A 19,271-nucleotide genomic window follows, 5' to 3' on the forward strand; every position below is an offset into this window, starting at 1 on the left:
AAACTTCTCATAAGAATTAACTCAATTTAAATTCTCATAAGGAACTTTTAAGGAAGTCATTAATATTACTCCCAATTGACAAATGATAAAACTGAATTGCAAAGAGAATAGTGAGTTACCTAAAGCTAGGAAATTGTGGAGCTGATATTCATATAAACAATGTGTCTGCCTAGAGCCACTTTTTAATATAAAACCATGAAAATAAAATGGAATCAGTACCATGATACACCACTCTATAGTTTTCAAAACTGTTTCCTTTGTATTTTCTCATTTGGAAGTACAATCACCCTAGAGATAAGTGACACAGAGATACTTTATAAATATTAAATGATGTTCACAAGATTTCAGAGCAAATAAGTGATGCAGTTGAAATTTCAGTTTTGTTTACCAAACTCTGAAGTCTGTTCTCTCTACAATTTGCTCTTTAGGAAAAGCAAGATTTCCTACTGTACAAGGGTGGATGGGCAAAGGGGAAGTGAGGAAAGATGATGGACTGTAAAGGGATTTAAAGGCCAATTTTACAATTGTAAGGAGCCTTACTTCTAAGATAAGGCATCTGAACACGATCAAAAAGAAGAAAATGGTGCTTCAATTAGGATTTTTTTTTCCTGATCAGAAGACAATCAAAGCAGTTCTCTGTAAAGGTAAATCTACAAAATATGAACAGTATTTGAAATAAAGAAGGAATGGAAGCTAAGAGAAGCATAAACATCAAATTAGCAGTGAGGCCTAAAATAAAAGGTTGATCAAAATAACCAATATTTTATATTCCTTAACTATATAAAACATAGTTTATGTATATAACTGACATTAGAGTTAAAAATAAACATATTTACATAAAATTTGAATAATTTTCTATTGTTTTTGTACATCTCTATCATCCTACTTTATAGGCAGAGTAAAGTTTTTCCTTGGCTTTTCTTCTGGACTCTTTTGTACTCAAGAGATTATCCCAACTCTATTGCACAAAATGGGGAAGTATGTGTGTAGCGCTACAAGGAATCTTTGCTAATTGCTGTATGTCCTTTATCTACATTTCCATAAGGGTTCCTTTCTCTTAAAGGCATCTGGGCTCTTTTCAGCTTATTTTAAAGCCAGCAAATACAAAAGGAAAGGTCTTAAGGCAATTATGTAGTGCTGTTTTCACATGATTAGGTCAGCTTGACAAATAACTTAAAACTAAAACAGAACTCCAAACCACACTGCTCACAAGGACATAAGCACAGCCTGGACAGACTTTTCAAGGTTGTGACAAGAACATAATGCAGGAATCCCTCCAAAAAGAAAAGAGCAAATCTAAGGAATGGAAAATCAAGTGTGACCATGAAATATATAAGCATATAGTTTTTAATGTGATTTTTAATATTGGATAACCAACCCAAAACAGCTACATATGTTCCCATCTTTGGGTATGAGTTCAGTCTTAGAGAAAATGATCTCAGGGGCCAACATGCTCATCCAGGACTTACAGAACCCAGGGCTGTTGCAAGCAGACTATCAGGCAAACAAGGTAAAGGCAGTACAAGGACCCCTATCCTGGTTTTGGGGCAGGGTGCGCATTTTGAGCCCATTTCTGCCGGCACTGTCAGCCTATCAGGCTGCATGCAGTTTCTGTTCTCGTTTCCATTCTGCTGCTTTCACTGGTTTTGGAATAAGTTGAAGTTGAAACATCTTGGAAGAAAAGTTTGGTCTTTTGAACCCCCTGGTTTCAATTATTTTTAAATCTGACGCACAAACACTGCTTTTAAAGATATGTGACTAAAGTGCCAAATAAGGATCTTTTGATTTTTTGAAATACATGTGGTTGAAATTTGAGACCTGACTGCTGCCAAGCTGCAGTTCAGGGAATAGAATACTGGCACAAGAAAACGAGCTGTTGTTCAGAGGATAATGTTAGAAGGAACTGTCATAAAGAAAGAAAATGTAAATTTTCATGATTTAGCTTATACTTGTGGGACAATTCCATAATCCTTTGTTAAATATGCAGAATTTGAAATGCTGATCCTCCTGTTGTTAATTCAGGTTCTCAGCTGCAAATTTCTCACATACGTAAACTGGACTTAGACTGAATCTTTAGAATAATAACTTTTAAAAATACATTCACAAAAATATCAACTACACTTCTATAAAAAAATTACATTCACAAACACCATGACAACATCCATACTAATTCAAACAGTTCAATATTTATAAGCGTAACCTGAAGATAACAGGTACTGATTTCTCTAAGAGAAAAGTATAGTAGTGTAATAGACTCTTCTAGTGCAATTGGAATTGTGGTAAGATCATTTAGGCTGAACTGCTATTCAAAGGGAAAGTATCAAATTGTAATTTACCTGCTTGTGGCAGGTACTATAAACAAGTGCCTCTAATAAATTATACTAGAGCATTCATTGTAGAAGTTCATCATCTAGTATTTTAGCCAATGCTACACATAAAGAGAAAACTCCATCATACTATCATTTTTGACTAGCTAATGGGAGATGCTACATCTGGCAAAATATACCAGGAACTCTTACATCAATTGGAAAGACATAAAAGTTGAAACTAGATTGTGCTGCCAAAGAGGACCACAAAGAAATAGCAAAATCATACAGGAAACTAACATGCAGTAAGATAAAATAGGAGCAAATTTTAAGAATCATAACAGTTATAGAAAAAATACTATTTAAATATTTCCAGAGTGTATTACCAACTCCTTAGAACTGGTTACTTCAGACAAATAGGACTAGAGGGCAAAGCAATATAATTATTTTTCATATATTCTGTATTGTTAGAATTATTTGTGTAATAATTGAACATATATTACTTTTAAAATAAGTTGTTTTAAAACTTGCTTTTTAAAATTCAACATTTCCAGAATCACCATACTCTTCCAAAAGTATTTATGATGCATCCTGTACCTTTCAGTAACAAAAACACATGAAGAAAGGTAATAGGTTTCTTTTGTAACTTTTGCTAAGGCTGCAGTTGTATGACATCAAATCTATAGATTAAATGCAAAAGTATATCAGCTAAGCATATGCTTAGCATTAGAGAACTGAATGGTAAGGTAAATTAATGCATTTTTTTACTATTTATACAGATGCTTTCATAGTATAAAACACAACCACAAAGACATTATCTACAAGTGTAAATGGACAAAATTGATACATATGATTTAAATTCATATATATTACTATAGCAATCATATGGGAAATAATTTGAGAAAATAGTTGGTCTTAAGGGCATTTTATGAATACTATTATTCATTTTACGAATACTGTCTATGGGAGAGTCTAGAATAGAAAGTGTTAACTTTTTATAATTTATCTCAAAAGGCTTCCAGAAAAAAATTGAGATTTTGGAAATGTTTATTTGGAAACTGGATAAAGTTTGATAAACTTACAAGATGATAGATTCTAGTTGGAGGCTTGAAAAGAGACATAGAAGCAGAAGCTGATTAATGGTAAAAAGAAATTTTGATATGAGGACGGAAAAATAACACCATGATTAAACTCTGGGGTGTTCATCCTGTGGGAAAGCCCACGCTCCTCCAGATGCCTTATTTGGCATTTTTTAATGAATACCTGTAGATACATGAATTATCTTGAGAGAGATTATGTGCCCTTTCTTTTGACCTATTTTGACTCTCCCTAAACTTTGAGATAACAGAATATGGATTTACAGGTAAAGTGAAAGACCATCATAAATGCCTTAATATACCTTCTGAAGATTAAGGATTTGATGCAACAGTATAATCTCTGGCATCAATTTTTTAATGTGCAAGTATATCACATGATCAAGTCCTAGAAGTGAAACTGCTGGGTCAAAGTAATGGGCACGTATATTTTTATAGGTATTGCCAAACTGCCATAAAAAGAGGTTAAAATAACTTCAACTCACCACCTTTGAATAAGAATTATTAATTCTTCACTCTCTACATTTATGTACAATATAATAATAGGCATTTTAGTCTTAAATAAGTGAAAATAAAGTTCTAACTATCTTAATTCTCACTTACTTAACTATGAGCAAGACAATGCAGTTTAATGTGAAGGAAGTCCATTTGCATTTATTTGGGTGGGTTAGTTATCCAGTATTAAAAATCACATTAAAAACTACATGCATTTGAACTATAGGGTCCCAGTTAATTTTCCATTCCTCAGATTTGCCCTTTTTTGGAGAGTCTTGCATTATGTTCTTGTCACAACCTTGGGAAGTCTACCGAGGCTGTGCTGTGTCCTTGTGAGTCGCATGGCTTGGAGTGCGCTGTTTCAGTTTTAAGTATTTGTCAGGTTGACTCAATCACGTGAAAACAACACTTTGCAACTTCCTTAAGACTTATTTTGTGTCTGTTGGCTTTAAAATATGAAGTTGCAAAGAACCCAGGTATCTTTAAGAAAAAGGAGGCCTTATTATAAAATGCAGATAAAAGACATATAAAAATTGGCAAAGGATTCCTTGAGATTTAAAGCACATGCTTCCCTCATTTTGTGTAATAGGGTAGCAGTAGTTCTCTTTTCCTGAAAAGAAGCCAGGAAGGAACTTCACTGCCTATTCATATTTTTTACAAAATTTTCCAGTATATTATAGGCTTTTTATTATTGACTTATTATGCTCATAACTAATAAATAAGAACATATATTATAATGAATATAAGCCCTTTGAAATTTTAATAAAAACTAAAGGAAGGGGGTGGTGGGGCCAAGATGGCAGTGTGAGTAGTTCAGTGGAAATCTCCTCCCCAAAACATATATATTTATGAAAATACAAAAAATACAACTATTCCTAAAAGAGACACCAGTGGATACAGTACAACAGCCAGGCTACACCTACACCTGCGAGAACTCAACATCACGCAAAGGGGGTAAGATAAAAGCCGCGGCCCAGCGGGACCCGAACGGCCACCCCACCCCAGAGCCCAGCAGGAAGAAAGGAGTCAGAATGGGCGGGAGTGAAAGCCCAGGACTGCTAAACAACAAAAGACCTCTAGAAATCCGCACCCAGAGTGCAGACACATGGTGCACAGGGTGCTGGATATTAGATAAATGGAAAAGCAAAACCTGTAGGCAGGTCCCCGCAACTGGCACCCCTGAGACAAAAGAAAAGCAAGTGCTTTTGGCAAGTCTTAAAGAGACAGGGACCCCACAGCTGGACAAAGTCGTCCCGGCACACTTAGCCAGCAGCTGGGAATCCTGGGGAACTTTAGGCGCCCTAATACCCTGGACAGCAGTGCAGCTCTGAAGCCCCTTATGGCACTAAGCAGCCTACCAGTCATTCCCTTAACTGGCATGGACCCCAACACACCAGCCCAGTAGTGGGAGAGCAGCAGCATGCACCGGGGACAGTGGCACCAGAGGGGACCAGGAGCAGCACACACACACCGGCAGCACCAGAGGGGTCTGGGAGTGCCCCATGTGAGCTGGCCATGGCGGCGACTAGGCGGCCTGAGAGTGGCCCGTGCAAGCCAGCGACTGCAGTGTCAGAGGGGCCTGGGAGAGGCCTGCACAAGCCCTTGGCAGTGGCAACTGAGCAGCTTGGGAGAGGCCCGTGTGCAACTGCAGCATGGCCACACACACCCGCAACCTGCCTACAGCCACCGCTATCACCATGAATAGGCAGAAAAATTTAGCCCAGTCCAAAATAGTCCACACAATCCCTGAGAGAGGATCTGCAGAGACAGACCTAACCAGTCTCCCTGAAAAAGAATTCAAAATAAAAATCATAAACATGCTGATGGATCAGCAGAGAAATAAGCAAGAGCTAAAGGAGTAATTACAGAGGGAAACTAGAGAAACAAAAAACAATCCTGGAAGGACTTAAAGCAGAATGGATGGGATGCAAGAGGCCATTAATGGAATAGAAACCAGAGAACAGGAACACACAGAAGCTGATGCAGAGAGAGATAAAAGGATCTCCAGGAATGAAATAATATTAAGAGAACTGTGTGACCAATCCAAAAGGAACAATAACCACATTATAGGGGTACCAGAGGAAGAAGAGGGAGAAAAAGGGATAGAAAGTGTCTTTGAAGAAATAATTGCTGAAAACTTCCCCAAACTGGGGGAGGACATAGTTGGTCAGACTACGGAAGCACACAGAAATTCCAACAGAAGGGACCCAAAGAAGACAACACCAAGACACATAATGATTAAAATGGCAAAGATCAAGAACAAGGACAGAGTATTAAAGGCAGGCAGAGAGAGAAAAAAGGTCACCTACAAAGGAAAACCCATCAGGCTATCATCAGACTTCCCAACAGAAACCTTACAGGCCAGAAGAGAATGGCATGATATATTTAATGCAATGAAACAGAAGGGCCTTGAAACAAGGATACTGTATCCAGCATGATTATCATTTAAATATGAAGGAGGGATTAAACAATTCCCAGACAAGCAAAAGTTGGGGAAATTTGCCTCCCACAAATCACCTCTACAGGGTATTTTAAAGGGACTGCCCTAGATGGTAGCACTCCTAAAAAGAGCACAGAACAAAATACCCAACATATGAAGAATGCAGGAGGAAGAATAAGGAGAGAAATAAAGAATCATCAGACAGAGTTTATAATAGCTCAATAAGAGAGTTAAGTTAGACAGTAAAATAGTAAAGAAGTTAACCTTGAAACTTCGGTAACCACAAACTTAAAGCCTGCAGTGGCAAAAAGTATACATCTTTCAATAATCACCCTAAATGTAAATGAACTGAAAGCACCAATCAACAGACACAGAGTAATAGAATGGATAAAAAAGCAAGACCCATCTATATGCTGCTTACAAGAGACTCACCACAAACCCAAAGACATACACAGATTAAAACTCAAGCAATGGAAAAAGATATTTCATGCAAACAACAGGGAGAAAAAAGCAGGTGCTGCAATACTAGTATCAGACAAAATAGACTTCAAAACAAAGAAAGTAACAAGAGATAAAGAAGGACATTACATAATGATAAAAGGCTCAGTCCAGCAAGAGGATATAACCATTATAAATATAAATGCACCCAATACAGGAGCACCAACATATGTGAAACAAATACTAACAGAATTAAAGGAGGAAATAGAATGCAATGAATTCATTTTAGGAGACTTCAACACACTACTCACTCCAAAGGACAGATATACCAGACAGAAAATAAGTAAGGACACAGAGGCACTGAACCACACACTAGAACAGATGGACCTAATAGACATCTATAGAACTCTATATCCAAAAGCAACAGGATACACATTCTTCTCAAGTGCACATGGAACATTCTCCAGAATAGACCACATACTAGGCCACAAAAAGAGCCTCAGTAAATTCCAAAAGATTGAAATTCTACCAACCAACTTTTCAGACTGCAAAGGCATAAAACTAGAAATAAATTGTACAAAGAAAGCAAAAAGGCTCACAAACACATGGAGGTTTTACAACATGCTCCTAAATAAACAATGGATCAATGACCAAATTAAAACAGAGACCCAGCAATATACGAAAACAAATGACAACAACAACACAAAGCCCCAACTTCTGTGGAATGCAGTGAAGGCAGTCTTTAGAGGAAAGTATATAGCAATCCAGGCATATTTAAAGAAGGAAGAAGAATCCCAAATGAATACTCTAATGTCAAAATTATTGAAATTGGAAAAAGAAGAACAAATGAGGCCTAAGGTCAGCAGAAGGAGGGACATAATAAAGATCAGAGAAGAGATAAATAAAATTGAGAAGAACAAAACAATAGAAAAAAATCAATGAAACCAAGAGCTGGTTCTTTGAGAAAATAAACAAAATAGATAAGCCTCTAGCAGACTTATTAAGAGAAAAAGAGAATCAACACACATCAACAGAATCAGAAACAAGAAAGGCAAAATCATGATGGACCCCACAAAAATACAAAGAATTATTAGAGAATACTATGAAAACCTATATGCTAACAAGCTGGAAAACCTAGAAGAAATGGACAACTTCCTAGAAAAATGCAACCTTCCAAGACTGACCCAGAAAGTAACAGAAAACCTAAGCAGACCAATTACCAGCAATGAAATTGAAGCAGTAATCAAAAAATTATCCAAGAACAAAACCCCCAGGTCAGATGGATTTACCTCGGAATTTTATCAGACACACAGAGAAGACATAATACCCATTCTCCTTAAGGGTTTCCAAAAAAATAGAAGAGGAAGGAATACTCCCAAATTCATTCTATGAAGCCAAAATCACCCTAATACCAATACCAGGCAATGACCCCACCAAAAATGAAAAATACAGACCAATATCCCTGATGAACGTAGATGCAAAATTATTCAACAAAATATTAGCAAACTTAATTAAAAAATACATCAAACGGATCATACACCATGACCAAGTGGGATTCATCCCAGGGATGCAAGGATGTAACAACATTCGAAAATCCATCAACATCATCCACATCAACAAAAAGGACAAAAACCATATGATCATCTCCATAGATGCTGAAAAAGCATTCGACAAAATTCAACATTCATTCATGATATAAACTCTCAACAAAATGGGTACAGAGGGCAAGCACCTCAGCATAATATAGGCCATATATGATAAACCCACAGCCAACATCATACTGAACATAGACAGGCTGAAAGCTTTTCCTCTGAGATGGGGAACAAGACAGAGATGCCCACTCTCCCCACTGTTATTCAACATAGTACTGGAGGTCCTAGCCATGGCAATCAGACAAAACAAAGAAACACAAGGAATCCAGATTGGTGAAGAAGAAGTCAAACTGTCACTATTTGCAGATGACATGATATTGTACATAAAAAACCCTAAAGAATCCACTCCAAAACTACTAGAACTAATATCAGAATTCAGAAAAGTTGCAGGATACAAAATTAACACATAGAAATCTGTGGTTTTCCTATACACTAACAATGAACCAATAGAAATAGAAATCAAAAAAACAATCCCTTTCACAATAGCATCAAAAAGAATAAAATACCTAGGAATAAACCTAACCAAGGAAGTGAAAGACCTATACCCTGAAAACTTCAAGACACTCTTAAGAGAAATTAAAGAAGTCACTATCAAATGGAAATTCATCCCATGCTCTTGGCTAGAAAGAATTAATATTGTCAAAATGGCCATCCTGCCCAAAGGAATATACAGATTTGATGCAATCCCTATCAAATTACCAACAGCATTCTTCAATGAACTGGAACAAATAGTTCAAAAATTCATATGGAAACCGCCAAAGACCTCGGTAGCCAAAGCAATCCTGAGAAGGAAAAATAATGTGCTTACTCCCCAACTTCAAGCTCTACTGCAAAGCCACAGTAATCAAGACAATTTGGTACTGGCACAAGAACAGAGCCACAGACCAGTGGAACAGAATAGAGACTCCAAACATGAACCCAAACATATATGGTCAGTTAATATACGATTAAGGAGCCATGGACATACAATGGGGAAATGACAGTCTCTTCAACAGATGGTGCTGGCAAAACTGGGCAGCTACATGTCAGAGAATGAAACTGGACTATTGTCTAATCCCATACACAGAGGTAAATTCAAAATGGGTCAAAGACCTCAATGTAAGTCATGAAACCATAAAGCTCTTAGAAAAAAACATCAGCAAAAATCTGTTAGACATAAACATGAGTGACTTCTTCATAAACACATCTCCACGGACAAGGGAAACAAAAGCAAAAATGAACAGGTGGTACTATATCAAGCTGAAAAGCTTCTGTACAACAAAGGGCACCACCAATAGAACAAAAAGGTATCTTACAGTATTGGAGAATATATTCATAAATGACAGATCCGATAAAGGGTTGACATCCAAAATATATAAAGAGGTCATACACCTCAACAAACAAAAAGCAAATAATCCAATTAAAAAATGGGCAGAGGAGCTGAATAGACACTTCTCTAAAGAAGAAATTCAGATGGCCAACAGACACATGAAAAGATGCTCCACATCACTTGTCATCAGAGAAATGCAAATTAAAACTACAATGAGATATCACCTCACACCAGTAAGGATCACCACCATCAAAAAGACAAACAACAACAAATGTTGGCGAGGTTGTGGAGAAAGAGGAACCCTCCTACGCTGCTTGTGGGAATGTAAATTAGTTCAACCATTGTGGAAACCAGTATAGAGGTTCCTCAAAATGCTTAAAATAGAAATACCATTTGACCCAGGAATTCCACTTCCAGGAATTTACCCTAAGAATGCAGCAGCCCAGTTTGAAAAAGACAGATGCACCCCTGTTTATTGCAGCACTATGTACAATAGCCAAGTAATGGAAGCAACCTAATTGTCCATCAGTAGATGAATGGATAAAGAAGATGTGGTACATATACACAATGGAATATTATTCAGCCATAAGAAGAAAACAAATCCTACCATTCGCAACAACATGGATGGAGCTAGAGAGTATTATGCTCAGTGAAATAAGCCACGTGGAGAAAGACAAGTACCAAATGACTTCACTCATATGTGGAGTATAAGAAGAAAGAAAAACTGAAGGAACAAAACAGCAGCAGAATCACAGAACCCACAAATGGACTAACACTTACCAAAGGGAAAGAGACTTTGGAGGATGGGTGGGAAGGAAGGGATAAGGGTGGGGAAAAAGAAAGGGGGCATTATAAGTAGCATGTATAATGTGGGAGGGGGGTATGGGGCGGGCTCTACAACACAGAGAAGACAAGTAGTGATTTTCCAACATCTTACTATACTGATGGACGGTAACTGCAATGGGGTATGTGGGGGGGACTTGGTGTAGGGGGGAACCTAGTAAACATAATGTTCTTCATGTAATTGTAGATTAATGATACCAAAAAATTTTTAAAAATAATAAATAATAAATAATAAATAAATGAATGAATGAATGAATGAATAAACCAAAGGAAGAGAAAAGAGAGGAAGAAAGGAGGAGTCAGAGGAAGGAGAGAAGATGAGGTGGCAGCCATCTCTTATAGGAACAGATTTCTTTCCACTGAAGGAAATCTGAAAATCTCATCAATATTGGATCCCTGATTCTTGCTAGTCTCTTTAAACTAACTCTTTTAGTAAAATGCCTTTAGAATGGACTAAAATTTCATCTAGGGGAATCCTTTATTACTTCCAAATTGTAAATCAACCATTTGGTTATAGGGCCTGATTCTTTCAGAGTAGGGAATTTCTTAAACAGTTTGAACAGCATATTACTCACTAACAGAAAGTATAACACAGAATTAAACACCATATTTTTATTTAAATCTTCTTTTAGAATCTGGTGGCTCTTAGGCAACATTTGGGGCCTGGGGCCAATACTAACCCCTCTAACATAGTAACTCAACTAGCCATTGTGAAAAACAATTTACAACTAATTCTTGTTGAGTTTCATCAGAATTAAGTCCTTCCCAGAGTTATATTTCCAGAGACTTCAATCTCGTTCTCTTAAAGTGGTTGACTGGTTACACTTATATTCCAGGTGGGCACAACACACTGAAGTTTACTAGCCTTAGGGCCTTCTGGGTTCTACATCTGAGAGTATATACAAGACAGCCCTTAGACCCTCACTTTTCTAAATTACACAGCTACATGACATTATAAGATGGTTAATTTCTCAAAGCTTTGGAAACTTAAAGTGCACTGAATGTATGTCATTTCTCTTTTTTAGTTACACATGCAATTATATAGTATTAGGGTATAATATTGTCACTTCCTATTTGTGTTTTATTTAGCATGATACATGCAAAGTGAAGAAAAGTCACTGCACTAAAGAACCAGTATAATTGAAACATCATAGTCAGATACACTATGCTGAACCATTTCTAATCACTGCAGCATCAATTCAAGAATATCGATGATTACTATAGATGAAAGCAAAGACTATCCTATTTGGGTGCAGATCCTCTGAGAGACTAACAACATGATGGTCTATATGGCTTTAACCTATGCACATACTTTAGTCTATGTGGTAGTACAAAAGGGATTTTCCTTACAAGTTATAATTCTGGTCTGCTAAACTATGACAGGGTTAAATTTTCTTTTAATGTTCAGAAAATTTTCATGAGACTCTGCTAATAAAGTCAAGAAAAAGTCAAGAAAACTGAATGACATAACTAATAGGTATTTATTGAATAAGTTTAGATCAAAAGGGGATAAATTACTTCAAAGATGTAACTTGCAAATATTTATGTCAAAACATAATTAAACTATTTTTATTGAAAATATAAGAGATAACAAAACTGTATCAAGGTCAAGCTGCTTAAAGAAATTTAATGCCTCCAAGGTTTTCACTTAAATCTTCAGCTTGGACTACCTTTCCAGGAAGTAACAGAGATTCAGACACAAGAGACATTTCCCAGCCACACTGAAATTAAACACATTTACTACTGAGAAAGTCAACACCTAAGATACATAACAACCGGGAAATGAAATGCCACAGTCTCTGTTGACTTTTAATATCGCCTGCTAAGAGCAAAACTCACACGCACAGCAGGATTTAGACCCAGTGCGGATGTGCATGTTCAGAAATGGCGTCTGAGCCTTGTCCTGCTCTGTCTCTCTCGCACTCCCCCAAAATGGTTCAGCGGTGATTGTGTTGGATTCGGCCGACAGGCTGTAGCTTCCAAATCTCTGGTCTATGTTCTAAACATTATTGCTGCTATTGTTGCATTTCAATAAAATATACATGTATGCTCCAAATTAGCATGTGCTTATTATTTACCTTTAACAGAAATAGTATTCTACAGGCAAGTTAATTTGGAAAACTCCCAAGTACCCAATCAGCCCTGACACACACAAACTGTTACCCTATTTGTCCTCATTCATTTCAAGAGCAAATTCAAAATGGATTGAAATAATAGGAGCTCAGTTTGGGCATAGCTCAACAACTCTAGCCCCTGTGGCTCAGTATATTACTGAGTCTATAAATTCAAGTTAAACAATGATAGCACAGTGATTCCAAAGATGAAGAAACAGTACTTGAGTTACTTTAATACTGTAATTTTTTATGCACAAATGATTCTTTGCATCTTGTAGAATTTGTTCTCAAGAAGGCATTCTTCATTTCTTTCTTATTTTTTCAAAAAAGTACTTTAATGAAATTATGAAGTATTAATCTATTACTTTTTTGGTTTCTAAAATGTTTAATGGCATGATCATATACACAAAATTTACGCAGGAAAATTTCTGTCTGTATTTTGTTGTTATTATTGTTAGTATCTGTTTAATTTCATGATTATTACCAAAAATAATATTATTTAAAGAGTATTATAAAAGAACCACTTTCACATAAAGGGGCACAAAAATTCTCAGTCATAATATAAGCTGGTCACAGGGATGGTAGTACAGCATGGAGAATATAGCCAATGATTCTGTAACATCTTCCTATGTTGACAGACAGTAACTGCACTAGTGGGGGTGAGGATTTAATAATATGGGTAACTGTTGAACCACTGTGCTGTATATTTGAAACCAATATATGATTGTATATCAACCACACTTCAATAAAATTAAGCAAAAAAGAAATCAGTCACTTTGGGGGTCATTTATATTATCACATCATTGTTCCATGGGCTTATTAAGCAACTATAAGCATTTTAGACATTTATTAACCTGGTAAAAGGTTTAAATGTTTTAAGACATATGTAAGTTAAAAATATATTACAGAAAGTACAGAGTTGAACTTTCCTAAAACCAATCGGATGAAGTAACAGGTGTAAATAGGCAAGCTGCAGTCACAGTGAAGGATACATAGTTTAGGATATATTGTGTTATAAGGGAAGACATGAGGAATTTGAATATTGGCCTCATCACTGACTATATCTGATATAAGTGCCTTTCCTTAAAAGAAGCTAGCTTTCATATAAATGTACCCTGTTTCAAACATCATCAGAAAGTCAGAGGGGAGATTTTTGTCAGAATCTAATGCCTTTATTATCAATTATATGTAGTCTTTCAAGAGATGAGTCACTGGACTCACTGAATATTATATCTAAGAATAGGATTACTAATTTGTTTGAAATGAAAAATAATAATGAATGATTAAATGACTTTAATATCAAATTATTTAGCATTTAAACCTATTATATGGCTTTAGAGATGTTAATAATATATAGTTTAATTAATTCAACAAAACTTTATTTAGAATTTACTAGGTGTGAGTTACAAATATCAAGACAAGCTTTTGCAAGTTCCTTTTCCAACCAAAAGTAAGAAGAGTGGGGAATGAAATGATAAAGAATGAGGAGAAAAGACAGACTGAGATTACCTCACTGGATCTCAACTACAAAATATGTGGTATGCAGAACTTAATTAAATTCCATTGTTTGTTGTTAGAGCAAAATGCCTTTTTTCTTTCTTTTTTCTTTTTTTTAGACACTTGGCTTTGCAAGTGTGGTGTCCGTAATAAATACATTGTTTCTGATCTTCTAACTCTTTGCTCTTTAACAAGATTTATGAACCTCTTCCACCATCACAAAACAGCTGTCTTACATGTGCTATTCACTGGTTGAACACAGATCCAAAGAATTGTCACAGCAAGATGTTTGGATGCCACCAAGACTGAGCTAAAATGTGAATTCCAGAGTTCTCTCATCACTGAGAAAAAAATTAATGCACAGCCTATGTATTTCCACAAAACCTTTTTAAATGATGGGTTTTCAATGATTTTGAAAAATACCTACAATTATGAATTCCTGGGGCAATGAAAAGAGCACTGAACTAATCAGGAACCCTAGGCTGAAATTCCAGGAAGTCACCTAACCTCATTAAACTAGAGTTTCTTAAAATAAGCAAATGGTATCTGCATTCTTAGATTGTTATAAGTAAATGAATCTTTAGAGGATGGAAAGAAGAAATTGCATTTTAAACATAAAATCTCAACATAAATAGATTAATTAAGGTTAGTGTATTTCTAAATGTAATTTAAGAAAATAAAAGAATCTCCCACATATAGGTGTTAAAGTAGTGCTTAATGTTCACCAATGGCCAAATTTCTTCCCCCCAAATTATTACAAATTGAATAAAAATTTCTACAATGACTTTGATGAGTCTCCTTAAAAAGATGTCCCATGAACCATATTCTAAATATGAAATTCTGTGAATTGAAATATCAGAGAATAAAAATGATTCATGAGATGATATTTCAGGAAAAGTTTTGGAAGAGTTTTTAAGTCAAAGACAAAAAAGCATCAAAATTTTGCCAACTATGATTAAACCTCCTGTGAAAGGGAACCATTTACAGTCAGTGGAGATTCAACAATAGTAATTCTATCTTTGGGTTTGTTTTAATGTTGAATTTATTACTTTCTGTACTTTGTTTTTAACAATGCATGTATATGTTAGCTTATAAAATTCATAATGAAAAGCAACAGCTTTCTCCCCATTCTACCTCAACACAAGGACCAGTCCCATTAGCCAGAGGCAATCATCTTTAAGTATGTCCTGTTTAAGTGTGTTTGCAGGCTACTCCCACAACTCTCAATATTATGTCCCTTCCTAATTCTGCTATTTATGCAACACATACCAGTATCCTACCAATAAGTAGCTTAGCTTTCCTAAGTAAATGTTTCTGTTTTCATCTTTTTGCTTTTTAACTCTGTATTTTAGAAGTTATTCTTCAATTTATAGTCTGGATTTTCTAATTCAAATAGCTTTGTTTTGTCCTTCAGTTGTTCCTTTTTCCCCCATTGACTTCCTTTCATTATGGAGACAATTCTTCTTGTACTTCTGATGTTATTAACAAAATTTTAAAAATTATCTTCTCATGCCTGAATTGCCTGTTTCCTACTGTCAATTGTCACTTTTGGGTATCTTGGTCTCTCATGCTGCAAATTCTCCTTACAGGGCTAGTGATCATGATTCCCCTCTTCATGTTTGAGGAAGGATTATATTGGTTATGGAGGTATGAGGCCTGTTTCCTCTATGGCCAGCAGTCAGCTCCACCAGGATTCTCTCCCAAAGGAGAAGTTTACTGGGAGCTCTGTGTACATGACTTAGGGATACTGAGTGACCTTTTGGGATATATGTATTTTGAAGGCCCTACAACTGTCAGGATACACATGACTATTTTGGAGTGCCCAAATCCGCCTTTGTCACCTTAACTCTCCCAGGGAATGTTACTCATTTTCTTTAGAGAAGAGCCCTATGATTTTCTTGCTTGGGTATAAATACCAAAGAACTGTTCTGTGCATGGAGTAGAAAGGGCTGGGGATTGTAGAGACCAGAATTAATCGGGCACAAGGATTCCAAGACGAATCATTAATTAACTCCTTATTCCAGCTGCTCTTCTCACTTCTACTCTTGGTAACTGCTGCTCTGGTATTCCACCTAAGAATCACCTGCTGACACCTTTGTAAGCATATTCATCTTAAATAGTTTTATGTACTGTGTTGAACATACTCCCCAGCTCATACTCACTTTCCAACTTCTACAGACTTGTTAAAACCTCTCCACTGATGATGCTTCACCTCCATTTTGCTTCTTTTCCATGGATTTCCATTTGTATTTCAGTTGATGTTATCACCTTAAACATAATATTGAATAATTTTACCCACAGCACAGTAAATTGACAACCAACAAATCCTGTGTCAGCTTAACTCTAACTTTCTAGAACATGTTTTTTATTTTAACCTCTATTCATCTTTCAAGCTTCTGTTCAAGTTCAAGCATCACCTTTTAGGGAATCTTCTCTGATCTCTATGTTAGGTGTCCCTTCAATGAGCTCCCACAACACCTTTATCCCTCACAGAGTTTATCACAGGATACCTGACTAGCCTCTTTCCCCCTTGAAACCAGGAGGTCCATGTTAACAGAGACAAAGATATTTCCAAATGTGGCACAGAGCTCAGCTCCTGGCAGGTTCATACTGGATTTGGTGAAACTGAAATAACAACAATGCTTAGGATTCACACCCAGCTTTATTCTTGCTTCAGCAGGTCAGGTGCTTATATTACATATGTTGCATCTGCATGCATGCAGCAAGTCTGTAATCCACAATCCACACAGAGCACTGGGTGGAGGTCCTTATACAGCAACACAGACAATAGTGACCCCCTGCCAACAGTTACCAAGCCTGCACATGCTCAGTAGCCAGACAGGAGCTAATGATGTAAGTGCACTGTGCGGAGTCATGAGACAGCTCAGCTTGTGCCACGTGGAAAGAAGACCAGGGTCAGGAGAGCATCCCGGCCATGGGAACTCCATTTCCCTACACTGAATCACACAACGTTGAATGTAATTCCCCATCTGAATTTTTTAATTAATGTAAAAAATGATCCAGGAAAAATTTTCTAAGAAGTATTAATGTCCCAAATTATGTTCTCTAGGATGAGTTCTAGCTCCAGAAACCAATATGGATGGGGGTAGGTGGGGGAAAACGCTGTATATCCTTTTTGTAAATATACAATTTACATGTTGGCATATTAAAGGTTCTGAAACAAATTAAAGAAAAATATCATTAAATTTTATTTTGTTAATTTAGTGTTTAAAAATTACTTAACTATATATATATATATATATATATATATGAATTTTATATATATATATATATTATGAAATAACAACTAACATCCCACAGTTCAAGTGCTTCCAGAAACAAATATTGGGAAATGTTGACTTAGTGTATATAATATCTATGTACCAAGATGGCAAATAAAATATTGAGCAGACATCTAAAATAAGATAAAGAAAGAGACCAGAAAAAGGAAATTGGGAACAATAGAGAACTTTATGAAATCTGGAAGTAGATGTGATTATTCTTAAAAGGCAGGTCTTCTATGACCAAAAAGGACTTAAGAGTAAGGGCTGCCCTTAGATTCCTGTGTTAGGACTAAAAAATGATTATAGGAGACATTCTTTATTTCTCTCCTTAGGAGAAAAGTTCAGGGTTTTACCAGGAGAAAGACATGTGCTTGTTATCCAGAGTACCATGCGCAGATTCATCTGTCAGGGGCCTAGGCTAACCTGAGAAGTTTAGGCAGATCTTCAGTGTTAACCAAAGAAAAAGAATTCAGTCAAATACAATTTAAATTAGTCCAAACCTAAAGTGATTTTTTTAGAAAAATATAATTACTTTTAAACCTTTTGTAAGGGTAAATGCATTGGTAAGTTATATCAATTCCAAAATGTTGTTATGGTGCCAATTTCAACCAATGAAGGCTGGTAGATGGACTTAGAGCATATATTTGAAATATGTTAAGATATTTGTCTGTATCCTTATAGACTGTACATTATTTTCATTGGGTGAACCAGAACAGAGCCATATACAATCAGATTAAGGCAACAGAGTGAATTTAGACAGATTTTTAACAATCACTTTTTATTAATTTTGTATGTGTGATTTTTAAACACTATCACTACTGGTGACTTTCAAACTTGTACTGTGACTTGCATTTGGACTTAGTTTGAATATGATATTTTGTCCCTCATTCTTGCTTAGCAATCTAGAATATATCTTTCTGTGAATGGGAAAATAAGTAATTCAACATGCTGTAGTACAAAGAACACAAATCTAGGATGAAAGAAATTGGTTCCAGACTCGGATTTACATCAATTAGTTATGTGACTGTGCACACACTCTCTCTCATCTCTAAACCTTAGTCCCATCTGACTGTAGTGTTTGATGGGGTTAAATTAAGCAGAAGTAATACATTAAATTAAATCCTTATAGGGGCATGAAAGGACAAATATTGTCTGATTCTACTTATCTGAAGTCTGTAGAGTACTCAAATCCATAAAGACAGACCAGAGAATGGTGGATGTCAGGGGCTGGAGGAAAGGGGCAATAAGAAGTTATTTTTTTTTAATAGGTATGGATTTTCAATTTGGGCAGATTAAAAATCAACCATGACTATTATCCTGGAGATGGATAATAGTGATGGTTGCACAATAATATGATGAAATGCCACTGAACTGTACACTTACTTAGTGCTTAAAATGGTAAAATTCATATTTTTTAAGTATTTTAAAAAGCAACAAAAATTTTAAATGCCTAGGGAGGGGAGATAATATAATGAAAAGGCATTTTGAGTATAGTATAGTAAGGATTGGTGGGTATCACACTGGAGAACCCAGGCTTTATAAATTCAACAAATATTTGTTAAGAAACTATTGTTATTGTTAAGAAACAGGTTGATTAATGTGATAAATACTTATTGAGCATCTATAGCCAGACACTCTTCCAGGTGCTCAGGTTGTATCAATCCATAAACCAGTTCTTCATGGAATTTCATGGAACTCCAGATCTTCATGGAACAGTTACTTTCTTGTGAGTCTTCACAGAATTTGTATTTTAGCAAATGCATGTAGTGGGCAATCTCTGAGGTTCTCATCAGTGGTGG

This window comes from Manis pentadactyla, chromosome 5 (assembly GCF_030020395.1).
Source record: "Manis pentadactyla isolate mManPen7 chromosome 5, mManPen7.hap1, whole genome shotgun sequence".
NCBI lineage: Eukaryota > Metazoa > Chordata > Mammalia > Pholidota > Manidae > Manis > Manis pentadactyla.